This window comes from Ylistrum balloti, unplaced genomic scaffold (assembly GCF_031769215.1).
Source record: "Ylistrum balloti isolate Yb309-2 unplaced genomic scaffold, AGI_CSIRO_Ybal_v1 Utg370288, whole genome shotgun sequence".
In the NCBI taxonomy this organism is placed as follows: domain Eukaryota; kingdom Metazoa; phylum Mollusca; class Bivalvia; order Pectinida; family Pectinidae; genus Ylistrum; species Ylistrum balloti.
Genome location: NW_026782219.1, coordinates 906,606 through 914,724, shown reverse-complemented (window position 1 = coordinate 914,724; position 8,119 = coordinate 906,606).

Genomic DNA, 8,119 nt, shown 5'->3' with positions numbered 1-8,119 from the left:
GTGTTTTTTTTTCTCTCGCGAAAAAATCACCAAAGAAATAACACGACTGTTACCGTTTGCATAACGAGAAGTCTCACTCACCCAGCCGCTTTATAACTTTAGCGTAATGTATGCAGAAATCAAGGGTTTGACTGAGTGAGACGAGCAGGAATTGACAAACCACAACGAGACACAAATACATCGCAGCTTTTGAGTGAAAAGGGACATTAACTCTGCTAAATTGATAAGTATTATGCAGCATACATAACATATACTTTGATATAAGACATGCATTTGATGTGGTTGAATTTGATATCACTACATATGCGATTTTTGAATTCTTATATTTGTGCTGTTAAATAACTGTCTAGTAAGTTGATATCTATAACTAGACGTGTATGGGTGTTCGAAGTGTGATTTATTGATCGACAGCGATCGATTATCAATACCACAATTGCGTGATAGGTTTTAATAATGTAATGGTTAATGTGCGATGTATTTTATGAGCCAGCTTATGGATCTTCATTGGCCAAATATCGAATCCCTTTCAAACTTACTTCCTGATAACAACAAATAGTGCATGTTATACAGCGTCCTTACTATAGGATAATTTTATATAGAGTATTAAATTTTTAACGTCTCGGATTAGCTTATGAATCAATAACGTATTACGTAGAAAATTTTGAAAAAAAAAAACCCAAAACAGTTAAATAACCAACTTTTTGTTTTTTTTTGTAATTAGACAATAGATATACCGTTGTCTACAATTTTTTCAACAACTAAATGATTAAATGACAAACTGGAAACACACTCGACTGTCACCCATGCGACCTGAGTTCGATTCTTCAGTCGGACGTGGGAATATGGTGGGCCATCTACCCGACTATGTCGAATATCTCCGGTACTCATGTTTCCTGGGCAAATTAGACACATCTCACTCTCTTATACAAGAGTGATCGATAGAGCCTCCTAGCTCGTTCTGAAAAAAAGCTTAGAATTTGTTCAACGTATATACTATTTTTAGACCCGTGAACGTAGGATACAGAAACCCTTTACACGCAATTGTCAGACCTCTCAGAACTGACCCTTATTAAGGAAGATTTACAGTAGTTTAGACGTAGCGGCAAGATACAAACAGGAGGTAACATGGAATTGGACAGGTATGTAAGAACAATTTATGTAGAAACATACATTGTTTACAAACAATTACATTCCAGTTAATCTTTCATTTCTGTGAGGATTTTTAACGATAAGCACGTGTTGTTAGTTTTCCTTTATTTGTCTTACCGTAACCTGATTAGTTGTAGGGATTTTGGTTTCGTTGATTCAGTAAATATTTAAAATTTCGTGTTGCAAATAATCATTTTTTTTCAGTATTAGTAGATTTCGTGCATATTCATCCAAAAAGGAGAAAAACCCTGGAATTTTCAGCCATATGCTAATAACGGTTGTACAGTACAGTGCAGTGCTTATCGGTTTAACTGGTCTGCATTAAGAGCTGATTCGGAGCCGATGAAACAGGCGTCGTTCAGTTTGCTTGCCTCTACCCCATTGATGCAAGTGGAATACTGCCAAGCTTATGTTTCTTTCATATATTGACGTCATTACCATGACAACGGAGACGACGGTACAGCGTAGTCTGCTGTTGGCATTGCCGTACTTGTCATAAACATATCCATATATTTCACCATAAAAAAATAAGAACAATAATTTACTCTCGTGAAAAGATATGATTTTACAGAGGACAGAACGTGCTGAAAAGTTATCAGTTTCTGTTTTGGTGTTATTGACTTTAAAGTAACAAATGCCTATGAAGACTTCATAGGTCTGAGAGCATTTGTTAATTTGTTTCAAATCAACATGTTTCGATTGGTGTTTTATGTAAACTGTGTAAAATATGTGAAAATTTTTTTTTTAACAATGGTTGTACATTCATTATCCTACATTGGTCTGAGAGAATTTCTTATTTTTTTTATTCAAATCAATATGTGAATCATTGTGTACAGGGTTTTACATTGCATAGTCCTCTAAACCACCTTACAAGATTGGATTGATATAGATGAATGCAAGTTTCAATTCAGTTTTGTTCATTGTCATTTTTGTATAAAAACACAAATAGCACCTTTATGAGTGACGTATTTTCGATTATATACATTTAACAAGCTGTACTCCAAAATAAGGATGTTATGAAATAAACTTTATCGTGTTAACTTCCACAGGGTATGTCTTTTAAACTGCAGGGTAACATGTGTTTATATTGAATTCGCAGGGCTATATATAGAATCCGTTTGAAGGATGAAATCGTTTACATGTAGAACTATTGTAAATCAAACGAGACTACATATCGATGATCAATTTATAACATTTAATTCATCAGTGTGTTAAAGGCGCTTGAAATATTACTTGCTTTGATTTAAAAGAGTTAAAAGGTTTCAAAATGTCAATTTTATTTATATTTTATTCGCTACTCGGAGTTAACCAAATCCATTGCTTGGGTGATAATTGTGTGTAATTATTAGGTAGACATTGTTAAAAAATCGCTCTGATTAACAGATAGAATATTCCTATTGAAATGAAGCATTTTGATGTGCCTGTCAACTACAGTTATTGACGGACTTTTACTGCAAGCATGAATAAATGCAATATTTTGTACGTGTTTAAATTAAATAAATGTCCTGTGTTTGATATGAAAATATAGATATTGACAGAATAATTTCTCTATTAGATGCGTAAAAGAGCGCATGACTGAAGAAAAGTAAGGGACATAACTCCATATATAATACAGTTTAGGTAATTGCTGCGTCCTCAACCATTTACTCCTTGTCAATATAATTTCAGGTTCTTAAATTACAGCTTTGTCTGCTAATGTTTGAAAAACGATCCACGTAACGCTAGTGTTTAACATGAATTTGAATTTGATCCTAATTCACTTTATAATTGTGGTATATTACGATAAATGGCTCCCAAGTATTCTAGAATATCATTTATTCTCGAATATTGTATTTCCGATTCAAAATACCGAATTATATAAATCGTTTTATAGCTGTCTTAACATTACCAAGTACCGTTTCTCATAAATATATTGGTTTCAATGTCACGTACTTTATAATACATGAGAAACCAAGGGCCTTGGTAATGAAACTATACATATGTTATGATTTGAAATCCAATCATTATTTTTAATCAATTGTTTTAAAAGGAAAATGTGGTATTACCTTTTAAAGGAGAAAGAGACATCCGCTCACAACGCACCTCACATTTTATTTTTATCAATTTATATAAAATATACATATATAAATATCCATGTTGGTATATGTTACGCAAATCTTTGATGATATGTAATAGACATGGGTGATCATTTGATGAGAGCAATAGAAATACATCGTGTGTTAGAGTACTAGTGAAAGAATAAAATATAACAATGACTTGGAATAAAGATTCTAACTGGAGAATATTTCCTGTGTTTATTGTTTTTTTCCTTAATTTTTTTCCTGTGGAAAATTATAAATGTACCCGAGTCGGAATTTTGGAAACAAAATGCATATCTACGTTGTCAATTCTATAATGTCTTAAGCGCCTGGAAGTATTTTTTTTTATTTATCAACTCACAACACATAGCGTGGAGAGAGGAAAGTTTGATAGGCATCACAATGACCTTAGAATGAACAAGACAGCTGCATGGTGCCGTTTGATTCAATATTTGGCAGTGCTGTATCTAATTATAGAGATTGATGAATGGTGGTGCTTACTTTTAAGTGTGTTACACGGTTCTACTGGAACACTGATCTGTGGTCCGTAGTGTGCCTGATGAGTCCATTGTTGTTAACGTGTTTTTATTTCGGAACTCACTGTCGTGATCCTGCGCTGGAAGGGTTTTTCAAGATGCCAAACGTATCCAACAGATCGGCATGTTGACGAGGTTTACACGCAGATTGCACTACATTTGAAGTCTATCATCATCCAGATAGATACGTACAACAATATTAGCACTATTTGCGAATCAGATATAATATGTGTCATGATCATAGTGAGTATATAAATTATGGATATTACCGTTTGAAAGCAGAGCTTACCTTCCGGTTTTACGTTGGTCCGCCATCTTGAAAAGTCCTACCCATCGCACGGTCACGATAGTGAAACTGTTGTTGTGATATCCTCCTGGAACTCCTGGTCTGCTTGTACTTTTTTCATGGGTCTCGGTGTAAACCTTTTGTGCACGTGATCTGTATTGGACATGAATGCTATTGAGGTTGTAATGATATATCGGTATAATTCTTTGCTGTTTCTAAATAAAAAACCGATGTTCAAAGCATCAATGCCATCAGGTCACAGCAGCAACAAACGACCCGTCTTAATCTAACACGGACTATAGAAATCAATATGTTGACGTCTAAGTTTTGTTTCCAGTGAATTTTTTTTTTTTTAGAAAAAAAGACTCGGCTGTAGCCGGCTAAAGAGATTTAATGTTTTTTTTTTCTGTTTATTTGTCACGTGATCTCTGTTTCCTGTTTTAACCTATCTATATTCTAGTTCAACTTGTTTACCTTGTACCCTGTACCAGTATTTTGTCTTGCTGCTAGGACAGATCGATGAAAAAGGAAAATATTGATAGACATCAATCAATAAATCAATAAAAATTAATTTTGAAGAAATACTCCAGAGTAAAATATACCGTCGTTATATTATGGAGAAAACCATACCGTATGTGTAAGAGAGGAAGGTCGATGTCTGTTAGGCCTAACATTTCATCTTTCAAAGTTATTGTACAGTTTGATGTTATCTCGAACTTCCTGCTCTCTATTAATACAGAACTATATTACAACCTCACTAAACCTGTATGATTTTCTATTCATGTGAGTTTAAGAATTTTATTCATTTAACCGATCTTTTCACTGACAGCATGTATTTGTACAATATATATATTGAGTAATATTGTGTTAATCACCATCACTGAAGATCCGATATCAAATTTGGATCAACATTTGTTAAATTTGATAAAAAAAAACTTTAAGAAATAAATTCCCTTTACTAACATATGATTTAAACATCCACAATAATATTAAGTTTTTACATAACGTTTCTTGAATGATGTGGGGAAAATAATGATGAAATAACCTTATTACGTCATTGCCAGTGAAATGTAGAGAATATGTCACTGATAAAAGTATTATTTTCACTAATGAAAACAACACTTTTTTGTCATTTTTCGTTGATGAAAAATAACACATAACGTATTTACACCAATGAAAAGAGAGAGCACAAATAATTTTATGAAATTGACAAATCATAAAGCCCGATACAAAAATAAAAACACAAAACTAGAAACTTGAAGTGTTGTTTACTAGTAACACGATATTCAATTCCATAGTAAACTTTCATTTCTATGAAAGTCGGCATACAATGTGACAGAAATGAACTTTTCAGTCACCAAACCCAATCCCCAACCAAATGTCTTGAATGTGGAGCTAACATGTTAGACATTTAAAGGGAATTCTTGTCATCAACAGCGACAACTGTATGTTGTCGCCATATTTTTAGTCGTGTAGTAACTTGTTAAAGGTTAAACTCGGAACGCTTTAGAGCAAAATGTTTTCTGTTAGTGACATGAATAAGCAACACTTGCTTTGTGAATACCAAAATATTTTTTGTGTAAATATATTTTTGATGATTTTTTGTTTTATAGAATGGCGTATATTTTGTCGCGTACTGCGAAGACACAATGAGTGAGTAGTGTCCGCGAAAAGCCTAGTCAGCTTTGTCCTTTTATAACTGTTCTTTATGTCAGTAATTCGGCTATTTTGCTTGTGAAAATGTGATAAAAATATAATATCTAATAGTGTATCCAGTAATAACAAATATATTTCACAGGTGTGTCAAATATTTTAGAATCTTTCACAAGTGCGCAGCACGAAATGCTATTGAATATTCTTAATATAAAACCAAACTGCATGGTGCATACTTTATTTCAAAGCCCTATAAATTTGTTCAACACATACTAAGGTATTTTAAACAAGAATTACGTCAGTATTTAACATGTAATAGTTATGTTATTGACAACTAGAAGTCTAGTCACGAGGATAGTTTTGCCTTTGTGTAACAATAATACCTGCAGAGATATTATCTAGTAATCTGCCTTACAAACATATTTCGACTTTGTTTCTCAACAAGGAAGTTGTCTCCTAAATGCAATATTACATAGGTTGGTCATGTATACAGACTATTTCATGTACACAATCATTTGAGATTTGGATAATACTGGCATATAGCGGTGAACACAGCGCTTCATGTTTGTATTACAAATTCTAGACAAGGCGACAGACATCTCAATTTGTGGGTACCAGTAGGCACTGAAGGCAGTTGCCATCCTTGCACCAGTAGATAGATGGATAACAAACTACTCCAGCACAAAACTTTCATCATTCAACATTTTGGATAGTAAGGTATGTGTATAATTTTAATAAAATTAAAATATCGTCAGTTTATATAATAGATTATAGCGAGAAGAGAATTAGAAAACAAATCATATATTTTCTTCAGTAGATAAGCAAATTTAAGTTTGTATCAACATTGTCAATATTTAAGAATGTATTGTTGTGCTTTAACTTTCCTGCAGAAACTTCAGCTAGTGGTAATTTACCTTTAGTCGAGCGATAGTGTCCAGTTAGAGACCGAGGGTCACTAGTTTTTTTTTATCCCGCCAGAGGGCAGGGTGTTTTTCATTACTCCTTCCTGTAACAGATTTGGTAACGTTGACCACTCCAAGGGTAGAAGCTATAGGAGATTGAGATGCCTACTTGGAGATATTGAATCTGGGTTGTTGTTGTCTTTGGGGTCGAAGACTTTGTGAAGGAGGGAGTAGAGTAGAAGTTGAGAGTACAGGTCGTCTTACTAGCCTCACCTAGTGGGACTTTCTATTCAGTCGAGCGGTAGAATGGGTTACTAGTTCGAACCCCAGCGGTAGCAGGGTGTGTTTCATTACTCCTTCACATTCCAACGATTTGTTTAAAAAAATGTTATGTCCCCGTGTTTCGATATATAATCATTTAATTTTGTTTTCTGAAATTGAAATAACTTTATTGGTAAGGTTACTTTCCCTTATGTTTTTTACCTTAATTTCGACCACTCTTCTCCTCTGTAGCCTAGTAGGTTGAAATCAATCACAAGACCACAATCATCACTAACGAAACTTAGAAGGACGAAACAGCTGTATGATGTAAATTTACTATTTGGCTCTATTGTAGCTAATATCAAATTTTCATTGAAGGCTGCTATTACTTGAAGTGTTTTGTGCAATAAACTAGATACTTAAGCAATATTCTGATGACTTCTAATATATTTTTTAAATTTCACTCTGTTTAACAAGCTTCATAACGACTGATAAAGACAAACTTCAATTTTGATTTTGTAAAGTTAATCCTATTATGCTACAACAGGCTACATAATTCATATTTTGTCTTTGTCGTTTTGATAAAGAATAACTCCTTATTATATGTTCTTTCCTTCTACATATTTTAAAATATTTTAAATCACTCAATGGAATTATAAGATAAAACCTAAATCAAATTATTCAACATAATTTTAAATACACAGAAATATCTGTTATAAATCTTAATCATTATTAATATTTTTAATCCTGCAATATAATTCTAAATAATTAAATAAAATGAAAATAATAATTTACGTAATTGAATATGATAATAATGTGAATTCTACATTGGTCAAATTATTCAACATAATTCTACAAATCAAATCTATACATACGTCCTCTATATACACCATTGCTCCTAATTGAAATCCTTCATCATATGTGTCAAAGAGACTTCCATCATTCTGTTTAACTATAGACCACTTGATAATTCGGCGACCTTTGAAACTAAGCGTTAATGTCACGTTCTCAAAAATACAACCGTGGTTGTAACGAAGGAACCGTCAGGCAAACAAACTAACGATAAACATATCAAACTTTATAACGGCTATAAAGAACAAGATAAAGTCCGAAAAATTATCACAAGATTGTTTCTTTTTTATTCTGATGAGGTTTATGGTAAAAATTCAATTTTATTAGGAAAGCAGCGTTCCAGTAATCTTACCTTGTCAAGATATCAGAATACCCGGGGAAAGTCACATAGTCGTTTAGGTG